General features: G+C 38.7%; 1 pseudogene; it reads right to left on the bottom strand.

Moving 5' to 3' along the window:
• Positions 1 to 1336: 1336 nt before the first annotated feature.
• Positions 1337 to 1736, bottom strand: LOC101580320 (annotated as a pseudogene).
• Positions 1737 to 7363: the final 5627 nt, after the last annotated feature.

Raw genomic sequence — 7363 nt, 5'->3', positions numbered from 1 at the left:
GTTGAAGGAGAAAAGCTTTGTTTCAGCGTTCTTCAGTTGGTAGTGATTTCAGTCCACAGTTTACTGGCTCCAGGGCATGGTGGCACAGCAGAGCGACATGGCAGAGGAGGAACAGATCATGGCCCAGAAGGCACAAGGCAGAAAGTCCCAGCAGCAGATGCAGCATGCCTTCTCTTTAATCCCATCAAAAATACCAGCTTTTGGGTATTGCCACTCAGAACTATAATAATTACTATCAGAGGATTTAGTATCACCCACCATTAATCTTAATATCACATGCCCTAGACCAAGACAGCTCCCAAACCCCCAGTGTGTGACTGCATGAGGTTTTGTGGAGTACAGACCAAAGATGCTTGGGGTCAGCCTCGCCACGGAGGCACAACTCATTTTAACTGAAAGTTTCTAGTGTGTGTTTTTTGAACCATACCACTTAGTAAAATATAAGGAATGTTGTGTGCTTGCATTTGATACAGGTCTTCTTTGGAGGTGGTCCTGCACAAACAGTCTTTCCTTCTCTTGGGAAGAAGGTGGCTGTAAGTTGTGTTTTGTCCATTGTCGTCTCGATGTGAGTCATACTGAGGTCTTTGTGCCTCACCTGGTAACACAGGCTGTGTAATGCAGCAGTGGAGAATATGCTTCTAAATTTCATGTATTTGAAAGTTGTGCTTTGTTTGAATAGTATACTGGCTTGTTCTCTGTGTTTATAATAAGGAACTGAGAGAACCGTGCCTCTCATTGTTACAAAAAAAAAAAAAAAAAGAAAAGAAAAGAAACTGTCTCATTGCTATTTGTTTCTCAATAAAATTATGGAAAAAAATTAATTTTACCAAAAAAATAAAAAATGAGTTCATCAAATTTGTTGTCAGTACATCATTTACTTTACTGAGTATAATTACCAAGCTGTAAGAACAATTATAACTAGGTTAATACTTCACAGGATTTTGATGTCTGATAAAACCTGAGTATTGGTCAATTTCCATCTAAAATATCAATATAGCTTTTGTCAACGAAAATACTTTATTCAAATACTTTATTCATCAAATATTGAAATACTTCATTTCCTAAAAAAAATGAATTAGAGTTTGAAGTAAAGAAAAAGGCCACATTAAAATATGAACAGAAATAACTTGGGAGGTTGAGACAGGAGGATCACTGAGAGTTCGAGATTGGCTTGGGGGCTACAAAAGTGAGCACAAGGCTGGCCCAAACTGCACAGCAAGACCCTGTCTCAAAAAACAAACAAACAACCAAAAAAACCTGAAATAGGTTTCATTTATTGGGAGCTGAAATCAGTATGTACTTTCTAATCTAACACCTGTCCCATGTGGCAAGCTTTTCAGGGGCGGGGTCTACTAGGCCAGCCCTTGCTGCCTTTGCTGCTTTTGCTTTGCTTTTCCCTTCTTCTTTCTTGTTCTGCCTTCAGCCTTTTTCTCTGTCTCTGGTTCATCCATCCTGGGTACTGTCCATTCTATCTAAAAGAGCCTTTTTTTTCTCTTTATCCCAGTCTCTATTTCCATGTCATCTGAGTCTTTTTCATCATTATTCACTGCACATTCCATTTTCTCTTGGCGCTGTTTGGGTACCAGGACAGTTGCTATCTCTTAAACATCTTTCATTAAAACATTGAGGTCTATTTTGAGAATACTTTTAAGTCTGTTGAGCTCCTTTGGGGCATTCTTTTTTCTCTTTTCAGCACCAATTTTTCTTTTCCGCTTACTCCATAAACTTTTAGCCATGTTTTACCTGAGAAATGCTAGAGCACACTCACCACAAAGACCTCATGGCTTGTATCTATATGTCCCCACAAAGTCTCATGTGGCCAAAGGTGGGGCTTTTTGGAGGTGGTGTATCACCTTTTTGGAGGTGATGCTAGGATCAAGTATATGATGCTGGACTTAATTCGTGGTGTGATGGTAGGATTAGTGTTGTCCCACCTTGGGTGTGAGAGCTACCCACACTAAGGATGGTACTCTGGGTAGGATATAAGAGATAGGAAGAGGGTTCTATTTGTCACTTACCCCTTTCTTGCAGCCTTCTGCCTATCTTGCTTTGCCATGGGCTGTTTACCCTCTGCAATGCTCCTCTGCCACGTTAGCCTGCCTTAGAACCAACTGTGGACCTTGACCTCTGTGAACTTAGAGACAAATAAATCTTTTCTCATTTAACTTTGGGTATAGGGCATTTTGTCTCAGCAATTAGAAAAGTAGCTAAGACTTAGTGGGGTCTTGGAGGTTTTAAAAGATCTCTGCAGGGAATCCATCCAAAACTGAGCTTTTCTTTATTGGTAGGATTTTTTTAATTTTATTTTTTATTTTTACAGTGAAGTACACATTGTTTTTGCAGCACATGGTATTTTCCTCAAAATATATCACAAATTATTTCACAAATTCTGATTATGTAAGTATAAAAGAATCGCCATCCCCCCATGTTTACAAGACAACTGCAATAAAAACAGAAATCAACCATAGAAGAAACCACAGAAAATGTAGAAATACCTGAAAACCTAATCATGCATTCCTGAATGATCAGTGTTTCACAGAAAATAATCAAGAAAGAAATTAAACAATTTCTTGAAGACAATAACAATGCCTGTACACCACACTAGGAACCTCTGAGAGACAATGAAAGAAGACACAAGAAGGAAGTTCATTTGTAACAAATGGTTACATGGGAAAATACAGCATGTTTAGTAGTCTGTGTCAGGTTGGCTTTGTCATTATGAAATTCTTTAGTTGTTCTTTGTCATGCTCTTTGTCATTTCATTTCTCCATCAAACTTGAAAGAGAGTTTTGCAGGGTATTGTAGTCTGGGCTGGAATTCATAGAGGACTTGAAGTACTCTGCTCCATGTTCTTCTTGACTTCATGGTTTCTGAAAGAAGTTTGCCGTAATTCTGATAGGTTTTCCTTTAAATGTGATCTGTTTCTTTTCTCTAGTGGCTTTCAGTATATTGTTCTTGTGCTGAATTTCTGGGATCTTCACTATTATATGTCTCAGTGTGTTTTTAATTGGGTTGAAGTCATTTGGAGTTCTGTATGCTTCAGCTACCTGAATGTCAGATTGTTTCCTCACATTTGGAAAGTTTGCTGCTATTACTTCTGCCCATATTCTTTTTATATCATTTGTATTGACTTCTTCTTTCTTATTGATGCCCATTAGTCTCACGTTGTTCATCTTTGCATCATCTTGCAGGTGATGAATTATTTTTTCCTGCATCCTAGTTGTTTTTAAGAGATCTTTTCTTACCTTTTCACTAGCTGCAATGGGGTCTTCAAGCTGAAACTCTATCTTCGCTTTCACTCAAACAGTTTTGCAAGCTTGTGATAGAGACTTTAAGTTCCTCTATACCTCTTTGACTCTGCTTCATGAGATCTATTTCTTTCCTGAATTGCTCATTCAAGGAATATGTCATTTTTCTAATTTCTAATTTTTTAACAGTGTCTTCTTTAGAAGCAGTTATTAATTCTTTTACTATAGAGATTATTTCAGATCTAATTTCCTCCATATGTTTCTGCATTTGATTCTTTACTTCAGATGCTATTAATTCAGAGATATCTTCTTTTTATCTCAGTGGTTATTTCTGATCTGAGTTCCTCTATAACTTTCTGCTGTTGTTTCTTGACTTCAGATGCTATTGATTCAGACATTTCAGCTGTGTGATTCCCAATTTCTTCTGTGCTAGTGTTCTCTGCATTTGTTCTGGGTGGGCTTGGGGTCTGAGATTGTATTTTGCTCCTTCTCGTTGTCATTTTATATAGCACTGTCCTCTGACTTTTGGTGTAGAGCTTTGGTGCAGTTATAACCTTAGCACCTACTGAAATTTGGGTGCAAATCTACAAAGTTTGAATTTATCCAGTTGTGCCTGGCTTGGGTCTGGGTACTGTGCTCAGCTGCTTCCTGCTGCTGCCCTTGGAAGTGAACCTGTTGTGCCCCTCTGGCAAGATGTTCTACTCCTGGATTATCTGGTTGGTTCTAGCCCCTACTCTCTCTGCAGGGACTTCTGCTGCAGAGTTTCACCCCAGGCCTGTATGCCAAGCCTGGGCTGGGTCTAGAGAGTACCAGCAGATGCAGGGGAGTGGGGAAGCTCTTCCACACACTCACTGGGCCTGGGCTTGGGCTGGGTCCAGTAGGGTGGAGGGGTCTGGAGAGCATGATGGAAAGTCTCACTCATGAAGCGGGCCTAGGCTGGCTGGGGGTGGTGGTTGGAGGGGTCCTGAGAGAGCGGAGGAAGGTCTCACTCATGCAGTCGTCCTGGGTTGGGTCCGGAGAGGTCCAGTGGGTGCAGGGAAGCAGGGAAGCTCTCCCATACACTCACCGGGCCTGGGATTCAGCATGCTTAAATAAAGAATATAATGAAAAACTTGAAGATACTTGAGAAAAAAATGACAATCCTGGTCCAAACTGAAATTAAAGGAGGAAATCATAAAATTTAGTTTTGCTAGTCTGTACCTATCTAGGAAATTTGACCATTTCTTCTGTGTCATTGATTCTGTGAGAGTAAAGATTTTCCAAGTAGTTATTGATGGTCTTCTGAATTTCCACAGGATCTGTAGTAATTTTACCCTTTTCATTCCTTATGGTATGAATTCGATTTTTTTCTTTTTTCTTTTTGATGAGGATAGCTAGAGGTTTATCAATTTTATTTAATCTTTCAAAGAACCAGCTTTTGGATTCATTAATTCTTTGTATGGTTTTCTTTGTCTCAATTGCATTAGTTCCTTTTTTTTTTTTGGCGGAACCAGGGATTGAACTCATGCCCTTGTGCTTGCCAGGGAGGTGCTTATTCCACCGAGCCATCTCCCCAGCCACACAATTGCATTAATTTCTCCCCCAATCTTTATGATTTCTTCCCATCTTTGGGCTTTGTGCTTGACTTGCTCTTCTTTTTCTAAAGGCTTGAGGTGCAGCATTAGAGTGTTTGTTCTTGCTCTGTTTCCCTAATGTTTGAGTTCACTGCTATACATTTCCCTCAAAGAGGGCTGGGGAGATGGCTCAGTAGAATAAGCGCTTGCCTGGCAAGCACAGGGGCCTGAGTTCAATCCCCAGTTCCACAAAAAACTGCTTTCCTTGCATCCCAGAAGTGCCAATAAGTTGTGCTTGAATTTTCACTGGATTATAGATATTGTTTAATTTCTTGTTTAATTTTGTCTGCAACCCATTGGTTTTGAGGAGGATGTTATTTAATTTCCATATGTTTATGGGGTTTTTATGGTTTCTTTTGTTATTAATTTTTAGTTTCATTGCACTGTGGTCAGACAATATGCATGGGATAATTTCTGTTTTCTTACATATAGTTAAGCATGACCTATGGACTAGTATGTGGTCTATTTTAGAAAATGTCCATGTGCAGTTGAAAAGAATATGTCTATCTATATGCCCACTAAGTCCATTTGTTCCAAGGTTTGGTTCAATTCTGCTACCTCTTTGCTTATTTTTTGCCTGTTTAATCTATCTTTTTGAGATAAGAGGGTGTTAAGGTCCCTTGTTAAGATTGTGATATTGGTTAGTAGATTTTTCATGACCTTTAAAATTTGTCTTTTATAGTTGGGTGCTCCTGTATTTGGTGCATACATATTTATGACTGTTATCTCCTCCTCTTGAATTTTCCCCCTAACCAATATATAGTGACCTTCTTTATCTTGTTTGATCATTCTTGGTTTGAAGTTTAGATTGTCTGTTAACAGAATAGCTACCCCTGCTTTTCTGTGAGGTCCTGGAGCATGTAGTACTGTTTTCCATCCTTTGACTTTCAGCCTATGAATTTCTTTATGGGTTAAATGTGTTTCTTGTATACAGAATATTGTTGGAATTTGTTTCTAACCACTCTGCCAGTCTATTTCTTTTAATTGGTGAATTACATTGGTGGTTATAATTGATATGTATTGACTTAGGTTTGTCATGTTATTTTCCTATTGTTGGCTCCCTGCATTTATCCTGTATTCAATAGTTTGCCATGTTTGGTGGGTTCTTTCTGTTGTTGTTCTTGGAATTGTGGGTATTTTGATCCCATTCTAGAATATCTTTTAGCATTCTGTGTAGGATTGGTTTGGTCATTTGGTCATCATGAATTTCTTTAGTTGTTCTTTGTTGTGGAAGTATTTCACTTCTCCATCATACTTGAAAGAGTTTTGCAGAGTAGAACAGTCTAGGTGGGATTTTATTTTCTTGGAGGACTTAAAGTACTTCATTCCATGCCCTCTTTGAATTGATGGTTTGTGAGGAGAAATCTGCTATTATTCTGATGGGTTTTCTTTTCTCTAGTGGCTTTCATTATATTGTTCTTGTGCTGCATTTCTGGGATCTTCACTATTATATGTCTCAGTGTGTTTTTAGTTGGGTTGAAGTTATTTGGAGTTCTGTATGCTTCGGTTACTGAATGTCAGATTGTTTCCTCACATTTGGGAAGTTTTCTGCTATTACTTCTTCCCATATTCTTTCTTTGTCATTTGTGTTGCTTCCCTCTTTCTCACTGATGCCTACTAGTCTTATGTTGTTCATATTTGCATCATCTTGAAGATGTTGAATTATTTTTTCCTGCATCCTATTTGTTTTTAAGAAATCTTCCCTTACCTTTTAGCTAGCTGCAATTGTGTCTTCAAAATCTGAAAGTCTGTTTTCACTTTCATTCAAACGGTTTTACCAGCTTGTGATTGAGATTTTAATTTCCTGTGCATCTCTTTGAATTTGCATCATTCATTCTGTTTCTTCCCTATATTTCTCATTCAAGGTTTCCATCATTTTTCTATTCTCTTCCATTTTTTCATCAGTGTCTTCTTCAGAAATATTTAGTAGTTCTTTCATTGTAGTTATCATTTCTTTTTTTACCTGTTAGATTATCTCTGTTCTGATTTCCTCTATACTCTTCTGCAGTTATTTCTTTACTTCAGTTGCTATTATTTCAGAGATTTCAGGAGTGTGGCTTCCACTTTCTTCTATGCTGAGTCTCCTGAGTTTGTTCTGGGTGGACTCAGGGCCTGAGAATGCATTTTACTCCTTTTTCTCATTTTCTGCAGCCACCTCTGGGGCCAGAGAGTGCTCCTGTAATTCTTTGTCTTGGACTGGGCTTGGCTAGGCCCAGCACTATAGAATGGGGTGGCTGCACCCGATGGCTTCACATTAGACATGGCTTCAGCTGAGGTGGAATGGGCCAGTTGCACCCAGTGGCTTCTGGTTGCATGGCTCCTTTGGTAGGATTTTTTTTTCATAATTTTATTGATAAACAGATAGCAATGAGACAGTTTCAGATCAAATCGCTAGGACAGTTTCAATAACTAACACACTGCATACATTCTTCTTAGTGGTTAATTGCTGTACAAGATGTGGACTTGAGATCCTATTTACAAACACCATTAGAACAAATCATT

The sequence above is a fragment of the Octodon degus genome, unplaced genomic scaffold, assembly GCF_000260255.1.
Source record: "Octodon degus isolate 3935 unplaced genomic scaffold, OctDeg1.0 scaffold00238, whole genome shotgun sequence".
NCBI lineage: Eukaryota > Metazoa > Chordata > Mammalia > Rodentia > Octodontidae > Octodon > Octodon degus.
This window is presented reverse-complemented; position numbering and strand designations above follow the sequence as displayed.